Raw genomic sequence first — 15210 nt, 5'->3', positions numbered from 1 at the left:
AGTGGTCAGGTTTGAGAGGAAGTGTTTAGAGGTTTGGGAGTTGAGTGGTCAGGTTTATGAGGAGGTGTTTAGAGGTTTGGGAGTTGAGTGGTCAGGTTTATGAGGAGGTGTTTAGAGGTTTGGGAGTTGAGTGGTCAGGTTTATGAGGAGGTGTTTAGAGGTTTGGGAGTTGAGTGGTCAGGTTTGAGAGGAGGTGTTTAGAGGTTTGGGAGTTGAGTAGTCAGGTTTGAGAGGAGGGGCGAAATTCTCCTACCCGCCCCGCCACATTTCTGCCCCGACCAGCCGGCGGGAGTCTCCGTAACACCGGCAGGTCAATGGGGTTTTCCATTGTGGGGCAGCCCCACGCCGTCGGGAAACCCCCGGGCGCCGGCAAAATGGAGACTCCCGCCGGCGGAGAATGACGCCCCAGGTGTTTAGAGGTTTGGGAGTTGAGTGGTCAGGTTTATGAGGAAGTGTTTAGAGGTTTGGGAGTTGAGTGGTCAGGTTTGAGAGGAAGTGTTTAGAGGTTTGGGAGTTGAGTGGTCAGGCTTATGAGGACGTATTTAGAGGTTTGGGAGTTGAGTGGTCAGGTTTATGAGGACGTATTTAGAGGTTTGGGAGTTGAGTGGTCAGGTTTATGAGGACGTATTTAGAGGTTTGGGAGTTGAGTGGTCAGATTTGAGAGGAGGTGTTTAGAGGTTTGGGAGTTGAGTGGTCAGGTTTATGAGGAGGTGTTTAGAGGTTTGGGAGTTGAGTGGTCAGGTTTATGAGGACGTATTTAGAGGTTTGGGAGTTGAGTGGTCAGATTTGAGAGGAGGTGTTTAGAGGTTTGGGAGTTGAGTGGTCAGGTTTTGATATTCCTACATTTTACCTTCATTCTCCATTGGAATTTTGTCAGTTGTTGGCTCAACCGTCCAGCCCTCCCTTTGAAAATCGAATTGGCTTCTGACGACATCAGGTACGCTGCGCCGGAAAAGCAGCTCGCCGATGAAAGCCGGGAAACCCCGCTCCCCGGAGCTACCTGGATTACAACGCGATCCGTTAGACGTTTCGATGTAAATCCCGCTCACAATGGGCGGGATCACTTATTGGCAAATCTGCCTAATGGAGCGAGACAGTTAGCCTCCCTCTAAAATGAAGATTCCTGAGGTATCTGAAGCTTTGGTTTCATCCCCTTCACCTTAGACATCTCGGGTGAGTGCCATTTAGCACTGGTGCCCACAAATGGGGACCAGACGAATGGCATTCGTGGGGGGCTCCCAGGGGATCGGAGGCCTCAGTTGTGTGCCCTTTTGGGCATAGTGGTGCCTTGGCAATGCTGTACCCCTGGGCACACTGGCAGTGCCACCTGGGTACCAGACTGGCACTGCCAAGCTGCCAACCTGGCATTTTCTGCACGCGTGTGATCAGGCCGATGGTACCCAGTGTGGGTCTTGAGGGATGCATGGGAAGGGACCAGGGGCCCTCCCATAGTGCATTCTGGCTGGTGTGGTAGGTCGGGTATCATTTTGGGGGCCTTGGAAATCAGGACCGCATTTAAAATTGGTGTCCTGATCTTGCGCTACACTGGGGAGTTCCGGCTGGCGCAGCTCCCCACTGTACAAAATGGGGCTATGTGTGGTCTCGGCCACACGTTCCACGTACAGGCCCCTTATTCAACACGAGTTGCGTTGAATCACCATGGGCGGGATTCACCGTTCTTCAACGCCGATTTTGTAATCGGTGATTGGGTGGAGAATCCCTTCTGACACCGAAATCGGGGGCGGCGCCTGTTTGACGTAGGTTTTGTATTCTCCGCCCACTCTGAAATGGCTCATCACGTTGTGCGCCGCACACCATTGGAACGGCGTTAGCGTGTCACCTGAAGGCCCTTCCCCGATGCTCTGCCTCCAATGGGCCGAGGTCCCGACCACGCGGTTGACGTTTGGTCTCAGCGGTCAGGAATCGGGTGTGGCGGCTACGGACTGTGTCCAGCGACGCCACAATTGGGCGGGATCCGTGCTGATGGCGGGGGGGGGGGGGGGGTTCCGCGAGGGCTGGGGGAACTGGTGGGGGGGTGGCCAGGGGGTGGCCAGGGGGGCACTATCTGGCAAGTCGGGTCCACGCACGGCCACGCCATGTTTTACAGCACGACCTTCTGCAGGTGGTGACCGTGCGCACGCGTGATCACGGACGCTCCCATTCTCCAGGTGTTTATTTTGTGAGAACCGGGGTTACTCAGGGCGGCTGCTAGCCCCTCACCGGTCACAGGATCGGTGAGGGGTCGACGGCAATTCTTTGGTCATAAAACCCCACAGTTCCTTCACTGGCCCCAACACTTAGCCTCAAAAACAGTGAATCCAGCCCTATGTGTTTCTGGGCACTGCGAGCGCCTGGAAACACGTGGCGAAACATGTTCGCTCGGGGACTTTGTTCCTTTTTGGGAGAATCGCGCCCGTTGATTTATAAAATCCTGCAAGGGGAAGATTGGGTGCAGGTGCGCATTGCACATCCTGATCACGGACGCCTTTCCCTTCATGTCCAACTCTCCAACATGTGACGGGCCTTGGCTTGATTGCTTCACTTAAGTCACACAAGTGGCTGGCATTGCCAGTGTCGGAGAAAATATCGAGCAAACCTCAAATGTTCCCCAGTTCAGCTTTCCTGACCAATGAGGAAAAAGAATGGAGAGTTTCCTGAAAGAGTTAACACTTCCTGCTTTAACCGTCCTGCAATCACCGCACCTCCCCCCACCCCACCCTGCCAACTCCAACACACTACTCCAAATAATCCTCATTAGTATCCCCTTGTGAGAACATTTAAATGAAATCTGCTTCAATGGTAACTCTGGAAATGCCAATAACCTGACATGATCCTTTCAACTCCAATTCTATGGCTATCCTACAATAACAGAGTTTAACCTTTTAAATCAAGCAGAAATGCTCCGCAAGCAACAGGGACTACACTAGCCGGCAGCCTTGTCGTTGTCCTCAGTGAAAGGCTTGTCTTGTTAACTGGAGAAGCTGCCCACTCCCCCCCCCCCCCCCCCGCCGCCCCCCCCCCCCCCCCCCCCCCCCGGCCACCTCCTTTCTCCCAGTGGGGGTTCCTTCCTCCCCATTCCCAGGGAACTCCAACTATTGCTTTACTTACTCTGCTGAGGTTTCCTGCTTCAGTGAAGTCACGGTTGAACGAGTCGATTTTTTGGATGACCTGTAGCGTAACCCTCTGATGCCCACAAGCAAGTCCTTCCCACTTGCCCTGTCTCTCTGGTCCTTGCAGGCACTTTGCAGTGAGCAGGGCTGCTGACTCCTGGGTGACTTGTGGTCAGGCTGTGACGCCGAGCTCTTTCTGTGTTGGAAGGCGGAGTGTACACCAAATAGATGTTTACAGCAGATAACCAGCATCCAACTCACGTTCAAGGCTGTAGCCTAGCCTTGGTCCATGAAATCAGCAGTGGGTTACTACAGGTCAAATCTCAACACTCAAGAGCTCAGTCTATGCTTGGCCTGTATCTCCCTCTCTCTCTCTCTCTCTATCACCCTTTCCTTCTCCTGTCCCTCACTATTTTGCTTTGCCTCAATCTTTTCTCCCTCTCTCACTTACTTTCCCTCTTTATGTCTCTCTATTTCTGTCCTCTCCCTCTCTCCCTTTCTGCCTCTCTCTGCCTCTCTCTCTCTCTCTCTCTTTCTCTCTGTCTTTGTCTGTCTCTCCCTCTCCGTGTATCTATCTCTTCCCCTTTCTGTCTCTCTGTCTCTCTGCCTCCCTGTATTTCTTTTTCTCTCTCTCCCTCTGTTCCTCTGTCTCCCTCTGCCTCTGTCTCTCGTTCTCCCTCTCTTTCCCTGTCTATGTTCATCTCTCTCTGTCTCTCCCTCTCTTTCTCACTCTCACTTCCCTCTCTCTCTGTCTCTCTCTCTCTATCTCTTCCTCTCTCTGTCATCCTCTGCCTATCTCTCTCTCTCTCTGTCTCTCGTTCTCCCTTTGTCTCTCACTCTCTCTCTGTCTCTCTCCCTGTCTCTCACTCTTTATGTCTTTCTCTCTCTGTCTCTTTCTGTCATCCTCTGCCTGTCTCTCTTTCTCTCGTTCTCTCTCTTTCTCTCTCCCTCTGTCTCTCTTCCTCTCTCTGTCTCATTCCGTCATCCTCTGCCTGTCTCTCTGTCTTTCGTTCTCTCTTTCTCTCTCCCTCTGTCTCGCTCTGTCTCTTTCTGTCGTCCGTTGCTTATCTCTCCCTGTCTCTCGTTTTCTCTCTCTCTTCCTCTCTCAGTCTCTCATTCTCTGTCTTTCTCGTCCTCTAAAAGACACTTACATTTAGTACCTTTCACAGCCACCAGACTTTTTAAGTGCTTTTCAACCAATTCAGTACATCTGAAATACAGTCATTGCAGTGAACTCCACTCACATCAATGGGATAATGATCAGACTTAATGGAGGATAAATATTGGCCAAGACAAAAGGAAGAATTCTTCCTGCTCTTCATCAAAATACTGCCATGGAATATTTTACATCCACCTGATCAAACCTCGGATTAACATCGTATCAGAAAGACAGTACCTCTGACAATGCAGCACTCCCCCAGTACTGAACTCGCGTGTCAATCTTGATTTTTGTGCTGAAGTCCCGAGAGGGGGCCTTGAACCCAGAACCTCCTGGCTCAGAGACGTGAGTGGCTACTGACTGAACCACGATCCTGTCTCAAACTGGACCCGGTGCAAAAGCCCTTGGATTGCTTTATTGTCTCTGGCACAGATGAATTGGTCCAAATCTACACAGCAGACTTTCTGAAAACAACTCATATGTCATGCGAGACCACCCTCTCTCTCTCTCTGTAAGTCTCTCTCTTTCCCTTTACCTTTCTCTCTCTCTCTCTGTCTCCTCAATTTCTCTCTCTACTCAATTTTTCTCTTTTCTCTCTCTCACTATCTTTCTCTTCTCTCTCTCTCTCTCTCTGTCCCTTAATTTTTCTGTGTCCTTCATTTTTCTTTCCTCTGCCTCCTCAGCCTTTCTCTCCCTGTCACCTCAATCCTTCTCTCTCTCTCTCTCTCTATCCCTTGATCTCTCTCTGTCTCCTCAATCCTTCCCTCTCTCCTCAATCTTTCTTTCTCTCCTCAATCTATTTTCTCTCTCTGTGTCTCCTCAATCTTTCTCTCCTCTGTTCCTTCAATCTCTCTCTGTCACCTCAATCTTTCTCACTTTCTCTCTTTGCCTCCACAGTCTTTCTCTCTCTCTCTCTCCTTCAATCTTTCTCTCTCTGTCCCTTGATCTCTGTGTCTCCTCAATCTTTCTCTTTCTCTCTGTCTCCTCAATCTTTCTCTCTGTCTTCACAATCTTTCTCCCTCTCTCTCTATGACCCTCAATCTTTCTCTCCTCTGTCTCCTCAATCTTTTTCACTTTGCCTCCTCAATCTTTCTCTCTCCTCCCTCAATCTTTCTCTCATTCTCTCTGTCTCCTCAATCTTTCTCACTTTGCCGCTGATGCGACCATCAATTCACACGAAACCTGGAGTAGAAGTAAACTGTGGCTTTAATCAACTAGAACAGTGCCTGCCTGCGACTGGTCTGCGAGTGAGAGCCGCCTACAGGGTTACTGCTCTTTATACCTCACCTGAAGGGGTGGAGCCAAGGGCGGAGCCCACAAGGCACCAACATGATACATTACAGGTAATACCTTACAATGGTCCATAGGTGGAGCTCACATGGGCAACAGCGTGATACAGTTCTATACATGGTGAATGGTTACTGCAAAACGTTCACCACATTCACCCCCTGTTAAAAAATGAAGTCGGGCGGCAGGTGAAGGGTTCATAAATTCAGCCTGTCCGGCGCACGGATCATGCGCTGTGATCGTCGAAGCATTAGTATCGCAGCTGGCCCTGGTGTCGAACTCATCCATGCTGGCATGGGTAGTGAAGTCGCCAGTGCGGGCACAGATGTGGACTCCGGGAGCGTGTCTTCTGGGGCTTCATTCCTGTGGGTCGGTGAAGGGGGAATGGAGGGGGGAGGGGGTGCGGGTGCCATGTAGGGGCGGGGGCGCTGGCTGGCGTAGGTTGGGCGGGGTAAGTTGGGGGGCGGTGGTAGTGGAACCCACGGGTGCCAGGTCCCGGAGGGAGACCGTATCCTGTCGGCCGTCGGGGTGTTCAATGTATGCGTACTGGGGGTTGGTGTGTAGGAGCTGGACCTTCTCGACCAGGGGGTCGGACTTATGGCTCCTGACGTGTTTGCTGAGCAGGACGGGGCGTGGTGTCTTCAGCTAGGGTGGAAGCGAGGCCCCGGACGTGGATCTCCTGGGGAAAACAAATGGGCGGTCATGAGGAGTCTCGTTTGTGGCCGTGCAAAGGAGGGACCTAATAGAGTGGAGTGCGTCGGGGAGGATCTCCTACCTGTGGGGGACTGGGAGATCCCTCAACCGTAGGGCCAGGAGGACGGTTTTCCAGACCGTCGTGTTCTCCCTCTCCACCTGCCCGTTTCCCCGGGGGTTATAACTGGTAGTCCTGCTCGAGGCGATGCCCTTACTGAGCAGGTGCTGACGCAGTTCGTCGCTCATGAATGACGAGCCCCGGTCACTGTGAACGTACGATGGGAAACCAAACAGGGTGAAGACACTATGTAGGGCTTTAATGACGGTGGCCGCGGTCATGTCGGGGCAAGGGATTGCAAAGGGGAAGCGGGAGAACTCGTCGATGATGTTGAGGAAATATGTGTTGCGATTTGTGGAGGGGAGGGGCCCTTTGAAATCGATATGAGGCACTCAAAGGGCCAGGATGCTTTTACCAGGTGGGCTTTATCTGGTCGATAGAAGTGCGGTTTACACTCCGCACAGATTTGGCAGTCTCTGGTCATGGCTCTGACCTCCTCAGTGGAGTAGGGCAGGTTGCGGGCCTTGATGTAGTGGAGAAGCCGGGTGACCCCCGGGTGGCAGAGGTCATCGTGGCTAGCCCGTAGTCGGTCATCTTGCTGCATGTGCCGCGGGACAGGGCACCTGGGGCTTGTTGAGCTTCCCAGGACGATATACTATATCGTAATTATAGGTGGAGAGTTCGATCTTCCACCTCAAGATCTTATCGTTCTTGATCTTGCCCCGCAGCGTATTATCGAACATGAAGGCTACCGATCGTTGGTCGGTGACGAGGGTAAACCTCCTACCAGCAAGGTACTGCCTCCAGTGCCGCACGGCTTCCACAATGGCTTGGGCTTCCTTTTCGACCGAGGAGTGTCGAATTTCAGAGGTGGTGAGGGTTCGTGAAAAAAAGCTGCTGACCTGCCTGCCTGATTGAGGGCAGCGGCGAGGGCGACCTCTGATGCATCGCTCTCCACCTGGAAGGGGACGGACTTGTCCACCGCGCGCATTACGGCTTTGGCGATATCTGCCTTGATGCAGCTGAAGGCCTGGCGGGCCTCAGCCGCCAGTGGGAAGATGGTGGCCTTGATTAGTGGGCGAGCTTTGTCCGCATAGTTGGGGACACACTGGGCATAATATGAAAATAACACGAGGCACCTTGGGCCTTGGGGCAGTGGGGAAGGGGGAGTTGCAGGAGGGGGCGTATACGGTCGGGGTCGGGGTCCTAGAACCCCGTTTTCCATGATGTAGCCGAGGATGGCTAGCCTGGTTGTGCGGAAAACGCATTTCTCCTTGTTGTAAGTGAGATTAAGGGTTCGGGCGGTTTGGAGAAATCGCTGGAGGTTGGCATTGTGGTCCTGCTGATCATGGCCGCAGATGGTGACGTTGTGCAAGTACGGAAATGTGGCCCGCAGCCCGTACTGGTCCACCATTCGGTCCATCGTTCTTTGGAAGACCCCGTTCGTGACGCCAAAGGGGACCCGGAGGAAGTGGAAGAGGCGGCTGTCTGCCTCATAAGCCGTGTAGTGGCGGTCCCCCGGGCGGATTGGGAGCTGGTGGTACGCCGACGTCAGATCCACCGTGAGAACACCCGGTAATGCGCGATCTGATTAACCATGTCTGCGATCCGGGGAAGGGGGTACGCATCGAGGTGCATGTACCGGTTTATGGTTTGGCTGTAATCTACAACCATCCGGTTCTTTTCCCCGGTCCTGGCAACCACCACCTGAGCTCTCCAGGGGCTATTGCTGGCCTTGATGATTCCCTCCCGCAAGAGTCGCTGGACCTCGGACCTGATAAAAGTCCGATGCTGGATGCTGTACCGCCTGCTTCTGGTGGCGACTGGTTTACAGTCAGCGGTGAGATGTGCGAAGAGGGGGGGGAAGGTCGACTTTTAGGGTCGCGAGGCTACATACGGTGAGTGGGGGTAGGGGCTCACCGAACTTCAGAGTTAGGCTCCTGAGGTTACGCTGGAAGTCCAGTCCCAACAAGAGAGGAGCGCAGCGGTCGGGGAGTACATATAACTTAAAATTGGCATACTCGGTGCAGATCCGGGGGTGCACTACCGCAACCCTCGCACCCAGAAGCAAGGGAGATGGTTTGATATGCCAGGAGGATTGGGAGTGAGCAGCGTCTTACCATGTCTGGATGAATGACATCTTCCACCCCACCCACCTTGGCCATCCTCGCCCACGCGGCCCGCCATGTGCGATTCATGGGGGCCACCATCTTGGACGCCATCTTCCTCACCGCCCGACTTCGTGCTCCCGGAGTCGAACAGGCAGGGCGTTTCATGTCCATTTACCCTGACGGTCATCATGGAGCTCCGGAGGTGTTTGGGTCGCGACTGGTCAAGGGTGACTGCGCTGAGTTGCAGGTAGCCGGCGTGGTTGGAGGTGTTGGAGTGATCCCAAGATGGCGGCCCCCATCGGTCGCACGTGTCGGGCGGTGAGGAAGATGGCGTCCAAGATGGTGGCCCCCATGAATCGCACATGGCGGGCCGCGTGGGCGAGGATGGCCAAGATGGGTGGGGTGGAAGATGGCTGCCCCCACGGACAACACGAGGCTGATGACGCGTCCGGGTGGGGGCAGAGCCGGAAGACACGCTGCCACACTGCGGGATCTGCGGGCCTGTGAGTCTGAGGGTCGGGCCTGCGATTTAGAGTTTTTGGACCTGGCCAGGCAAACTTTCGCAAAATGTTCTTTTCTTCCGCAGTAGCTGCAGTTCGGGCCATTCCGGGCTGGGCAGCGCTGCCTGGGGTGTTGATGCTGGCCGCAGAAATAACAGGGCATGGTGGGCGCCCATGGTGGGCAGGCAGCCACGCGGCACAGGCCTGGGGTACTCTTTGGTCGGGGGTCCACGAGGGGGCCGCGTGACCGGACGGGACCGCGTTAAGGCTTTGGAACGCTACTTCTAGAGAGGAGGCTAATTTTACCATCTCTTCCAGGTCCACCTTTTTCGAGTAGGCGCTGTCTCACGTAGTTGGACCTGACTCCAGCCACGTAGGTGTCCCGGATGGCGAGGTCCGTATGTTAGTTGCCGTAACGGCCTGGTAATTGCAACTTCGTGCAAGGACTTTGAGGTCGCGTAGGTACTCTTCCAGCGATTGCCCGGGGCACTGGCGGCGGGTAGTGAGGAAATGCCGCACGTATACCTCGTTCACTGGCTTTACGTAGAGGCGCTGTAGCATCGCGAGGGCATCTGCATAAGTGGAGGCTTCCTCGAGTTGAACAGAGATTCGATGGTTCACCCGGGTGTGGAGGAGACTCAGCTTCTGTTCGTCGATGACGGAAGCGAGGAGGAGGCGGCGAGGTAGGCCTTGAAACAGCGGAGCCAGTGCGAAAAAATCCCTTTCGCTTCCACGGGCTGCAGATCAAGTTCCAGTCGGTCAGGTTTGAGGGCCGATTCCATAGTGGCGTTGTAGTTGATTAAATTGATGCGCCCGTCAATTTACACGAAACCAGGAGTAGAAGTAAACTATGGCTTTAAGCACACTGGGCTAAATCGCTGGCTTTTAAAGCAGACCAAGGCAGGCCAGCAGCACGGTACGATTCCCGTACCAGCCTCCCCGAACAGGCGCCGGGAAGTGGCGTCTAGGGGCTTTTCACAGTAACTTCATTGAAGCCTACTTGTGACAATAAGCGATTTTCATTTCATTTTCATAGAACAGTGCCTGCCTGCGACTGGTCTGCTAGTGGGAGCCGCCTACAGTGCTAATGCTCTTTATACCTCCCCTCAAGGGGTGGAGCCAAGGGCGGAGCCCACAAGGAACCAACATGATACATTACAGGTAATACCTTACAATGGTCCATAGGTGGAGCCCACGTGGGCAACAGCGTGATACAGTTATATACATGGTGAATGGTTACTGCAAAACGTTCACCACAGCCGCCTCAATCTTTCTCTCTCCTCCCTCAATCTTTCTCTCACTCTCTCTCTCTCTCACTCTCTGTCTCCTCAATCTTTCTCTCTCTCTCTGTCTCCTCAATTTTTCTTTCCTCTGTCTCCTCAATCTTTCTCTCTCTGTCTCCTCAATCTTTCTCTCTGTCTTCTCAACCTTTCTCCCTCTCTCTCTCTGACCCTCAATCTTTTTCTGTCTCCCTCAATCTTTCTCTCCTCTGTTTCTTCAATCTCTCTCTCTGTCACCTCAATCTTTCTCGCTTTCTCTCTTTGCCTCCCCAATCTTTCTCTCTCTCTCTCCTTCAATCTTTCTCTCTCTCTGTCCCTTAATCTCTGTTTCCTCAATCTTTCTCTCTCTGTCTCCTCAATCCTTCTCTCTCTCCTCAATCTTTCTCTCTCTCCTCAATCTTTCTTCTCTCTCTGTCTCCTCAATCTTTCTGTCCTCTGTTTCCTCAGTCTCTCTCTGTCTCTGTCACCTCAATCTTTCTCACTTTGCCTCCTCAATCTTTCTCTCTCTCTCTGTCTCCTCAATTTTCTCTTCTTTCTCGCTCTATCCCTCAATCTTTCTGGCTTCTCTCTCTCTGTCCCTCAATCGTTCTCTCTCTATCCCTCAATCTTTCTCTTCTCTCTCTCTCTCCTCAATCTTTCTCTCGCTCTGTCTCCTCAATCTTTTTCTCACTCTGTCTCCTCAATCTTTTTCTCCTCTGTCACCTAAATCTTTCTCTCCCTGTATCCTCAATCTTTCTCTCCCTCCCTGCCTCCTCAATCGTTCCCTCTGTCCCTCAATCTTTCTCTCTCTCTCTTTCTCTCTCTCAATCCCCTCAATCTTTCTCTTTATCTCAGCATACCCAATCTTTCTCTCTCTCTCTCAAAGAACAAAGAAAGTTACAGCACAGGAACAGGCCCTTCGGCCCTCCAAGCCCGTGCCGACCATGCCGCCCGACTAAACTACAATCTTCTACACTTCCTGGGTCCTTATCCCTCTATTCCCATCCTATTCATGTATTTGTCAAGATGCGCCTTAAATGTACTATCGTCCCTGCTTCCATCACCTCCTCCAGCAGCGAGTTCCAGGCACCCACTACCCTCTGTGTAAAAAACTTGCCTCGTACATCTTGTCATGATATTCAGATGAACATCATGGTGCAAACATACATACACACTGATGGACAGATCAACGGACCAATCAATACACACACAACATCACAGCCAATCACAGGCAAGAGCATACACACTATAAAACGGGGAACACGACACTTCCCGCTCATTCCAGCAGGAGACAGCTCAGGGCGCAGAGCTCACAGCGTGCCACTCAGACATTCACCATGTGCTGAGTGCTTCTCCAAGATAGTGTTAGGGCTAGGTCCACAGGTTAGAGGGTAATGAACGAACTACAGTAACCAGTTTACAGATGTTGTTATTGTTAGTAATAAAACTGAGTTGTACCATCCGCGACTGTGTTGGTTCGTCTATGTAGCAGAGCACCCAACACGACATAGTACCAGGATTGGAACCCAGTAACTGTGAGGCCTACCAACGCATCTTCAGGAATCCGCCATCCTGCGCCATGGACACCATCAGCCCGCCGCAGCCGTTCTAAATCGCTGGAAACCTCGGCGTCAACTGGAAGCTGTTTAAACAGCGCTTCCAGTTCTTCCTAGAAGCCACAGAAAGGGAGACTGCTTCGGACACCAGGAAAATTGCCCTCCTCCTCTCCACGGCAGGGCAACACGCCATCCATGTCTACAACTCCCTGGTGTTCGCGGAAGGTGAGGACAAGACGAAGTACAAGACGGTCCTTCTCAAACTCGAGCAACACTTCAGCGTCGAGGTAAATGAGAGTTTCGAGAGGTACCTCTTCCAGCAGCGCCTGCAGGGTAAGGATGAGCCTTTTCAATCTTTCCTAACACACCTCCGTATCCTCGCGCAGTCGTGCGGTTACGAGGCCACCTCCGATTCCATGATTCGGGACCAGATAGTTTTTGGGGTCACCTCGGGCACCCTACGCCAGCAGCTCCTCAAAATTAAAAGCCTCACCCTAGCCACCGCCATCGAAGCCTGCGTCCTCCATGAAAACGCGACCAGCCGCTACTCCCAATTCCAGGCAGCCGAATCGGCACGGCAGGGGTCCTACGCGGCCGAATCGGCAAGGCAAGGGTCCTACGAGGCCGAGCGGGTCCAGGCAATCGAGTTCCTCCCGGCCCGGGGCCCGGACGAGGGCAGCCATTTCGCGCGCTTTCCGTGGCCTCCCGCGCTCGTACGCACCAAAAGAGATGTCGACGCCGAGGAACGTGATGCGCAGGCGCGCTCTACGCAGGACCAAACTGCACATGCGTGATGGCGCAACGAACGCCATGACGTCACGACGTGCGGCAACTGTGGATCCGCACATTTAAAGCGGCAATGTCCAGCAAAGAACCGACAATGCCTCCGCTGTGGCAAGATGGGCCACTACGCTGCCTGCTGTCGAGCAGCTCAACCTGCTAACGCTCCCCAATTCCGACAGCCTCGCAGGGACGTGCGGACCATTCAGCCTCCGTACTCCGAGTCATACCCGGACGATATACAAACCGGTGATACAGACGACCGGGAAGCCTTCCACATTGCGGTCATTGACAGGAACCGGATGTCTCCAAGCAGGACCCACCTGCCGATGCCAGTGAACAGTGTCAATCCGGGTGATGAATGGTGTGCCACCCTAACGGTCAACCCGAATTCGTCACCCACCTACTAGGCTGGACTTATGAGCCTGTTTGAATATTGAACTCACTGACGTATTATGCCACAATGTTAAAACGTTTCTCTTTTTGTCGTTACAGGAGTTTGTTTTGATGCTTGTTGTTTACACGTGTTTTGTTGATGGTCCAACCTCGTTGCTATGGTGCACCTGACACCTTCCTATGTATATAGTTTAGCCTCATGTACATGTTGTAGATATTGCACACACACATTCAGCTGCACTCAGTACACATCTATATTTATTACCACGTAGGCACATATTCTTGTAAAAAAGGGGGGATGTCATGATATTCAGATAAACATCATGGTGCAAATATACATACACACTGATGGACAGATCAACGGACCAATCAATACACACACAGCATCACAACCAATCACAGGCAAGAGCATACACACTATAAAACGGGGAACACGACACTTCCCGCTCATTCCAGCAGGAGACAGCTCAGGGCACACCATGTGCTGAGTGCTTCTCCAAGATAGTGTTAGGGCTAGGTCCACAGGTTAGAGGGTAATGAACGAACCACAGTAACCAGTTTACAGATGTTGTTATTGTTAGTAATAAAACTGAGTTGTACCATCCGCAACCGTGTTGGTTTGTCTATGTAGTAGAGCACCCAACACAACACATCTCCTCTTAACCTTGCCCCTCACACCTTAACCCTATTGTGATGAACGGTTATTGTATTACTGTACCCTTATCATCATGTAAGGTGATGTCCCCTTTAAGACCGGGCTTGGAACCCTGGGGGACTCCGGCTCCGCCCACCTGGGACCGCCTTGCAGGCGGCCCCCAGTAAGCACCCGTCTCAGCACCAGGCTAGTTCTTAGCTTATTTGGGCAGCACGGTAGCATTGTGGATAGCACAATTGCTTCACAGCTCCAGGGTCCTAGGTTCGATTCCGGCTTGGGTCGCTGTCTGTGCGGAGTCTGCACATCCTCCCTGTGTGTGCGTGGGTTTCCTCCGGGTGCTCCGGTTTCCTCCCTGATGCGCGATCAATTACAGTTAAAGCCGAAGTAGTAACATAACTGAAGGCTTTAATCGACTAGAACTGTTCCCCAGCAGCTTCGGTACAGAAATGGGACAGAAAAGTGGAAAACACGAGTGACCCCCGGGTGGCAGAGGTCCTCATGGAGGGCTCGGAGGCGGTCCACTTGTGCAGTGGCACATGTGCCGCGGGACAGGGCATCAGGAGGCTCGTTTAGCTTCCCCGGACGGTACAAGATCTCGTAGTTGTAGGTGGAGAGTTCTATCCTCCACCGCACGATCTTGTCGTTTTTAATCTTGCCCCGCTGTGCATTATCGAACATGAAGGCCACCGACCGTTGGTCAGTGAGGAGAGTGAATCTCCTGCCGGCCTGGTAATGCCACCAATGTCGCACAGTTTCTACTATGGCCTGAGCCTCCTTTTCGACCGAGGAATGACGAATTTCTGAAGCATGGAGGGTACGGGAGAAGGCCACGGGTCTGCCCGCTTGGTTGAGGGTAGCGGCCAGAGCTACGTCGGACGCATCGCTCTCGACCTGGAAGGGGAGGGACTCGTCGATGGCGCGCATCGTGGACTTTGCAATAGAACATAGAACGATACAGTGCGGTACAGGCCCTTCGGCCCACGATGTCTGCTTTGATGCGGCTGAAGGCCTGGCGGGCCTCCGTCGACAGGGGGAAGGTTGTGGACTGGATCAGGGGTCGGGCTTTGTCTGCGTAGTTAGGGACCCACTAGGCTTAATAACTGAAAAACCCGAGGCAGCGCTTCAGGGCCTTGGAGCAGTGAGGGAGGGGGAATTCCATAAGGGGGCGCATGCATTCAGGGTCGGTGCCTATAACTCCATTCCGCACCACGAAGCCGAGGATGGCTAGCCGGTCGGTGCTAAACACACATTTATCCTTATTATACGTTAAGTTTAGGATTTTCACAGTCTGGAGAAATTTTCGGAGGTTGGTGACGTGGTCCTGCTGGTCATGGCCGCAGATGGTGACGTTATCCAGATACGGGAACGTTGCCCGTAAGCCGTACCGGTCAACCATTCGGTCCATCTCTCGCTGGAAGACCGAGACCCCATTAGTGACACCAAAGGGAACCCTTAAAAATTGATAGAGCCGCCCATCTGCTTCGAAGGCAGTGTATTTGTGGTCACTAGTACGGAGGGGTAGCTGATGGTAGGCGGACTTGAGATCCACCGTATAGAAGACCTTGTATTGCGCGATCCTGTTTACCAGGTCGGCTATACGGGGGTGAGGGTACGCGTCCAGCTGCGTAAACCTGTTGATGGTCTGA

At 53.0% G+C, this 15210-nt stretch overlaps 1 protein-coding gene across 9 annotated transcripts in view; it reads right to left on the bottom strand.

Annotated features, from left to right (window-relative positions):
* The window catches only part of nr1h3 (nuclear receptor subfamily 1, group H, member 3), a 376600-nt gene that overhangs the window by 192081 nt on the left and 169309 nt on the right, over positions 1–15210 (bottom strand). The window contains exon 1 of one of the 9 annotated variants that reach the window (XM_072518738.1): positions 3109–3281. The exons of the other annotated variants lie outside the window; for them this stretch is intronic. The gene's annotated coding sequence lies outside the window, so the exon portion shown is untranslated. Of the gene's footprint in view, positions 1–3108; positions 3282–15210 lie in introns of those variants that run through there. 9 annotated transcript variants of the gene reach the window in all.

Source organism: Scyliorhinus torazame, chromosome 10 (genome assembly GCF_047496885.1).
Source record: "Scyliorhinus torazame isolate Kashiwa2021f chromosome 10, sScyTor2.1, whole genome shotgun sequence".
In the NCBI taxonomy this organism is placed as follows: Eukaryota; Metazoa; Chordata; class Chondrichthyes; order Carcharhiniformes; family Scyliorhinidae; genus Scyliorhinus; species Scyliorhinus torazame.
Note: the sequence above shows the minus strand (reverse complement) of the source record. Positions and strands in the feature narration are given on the sequence as shown.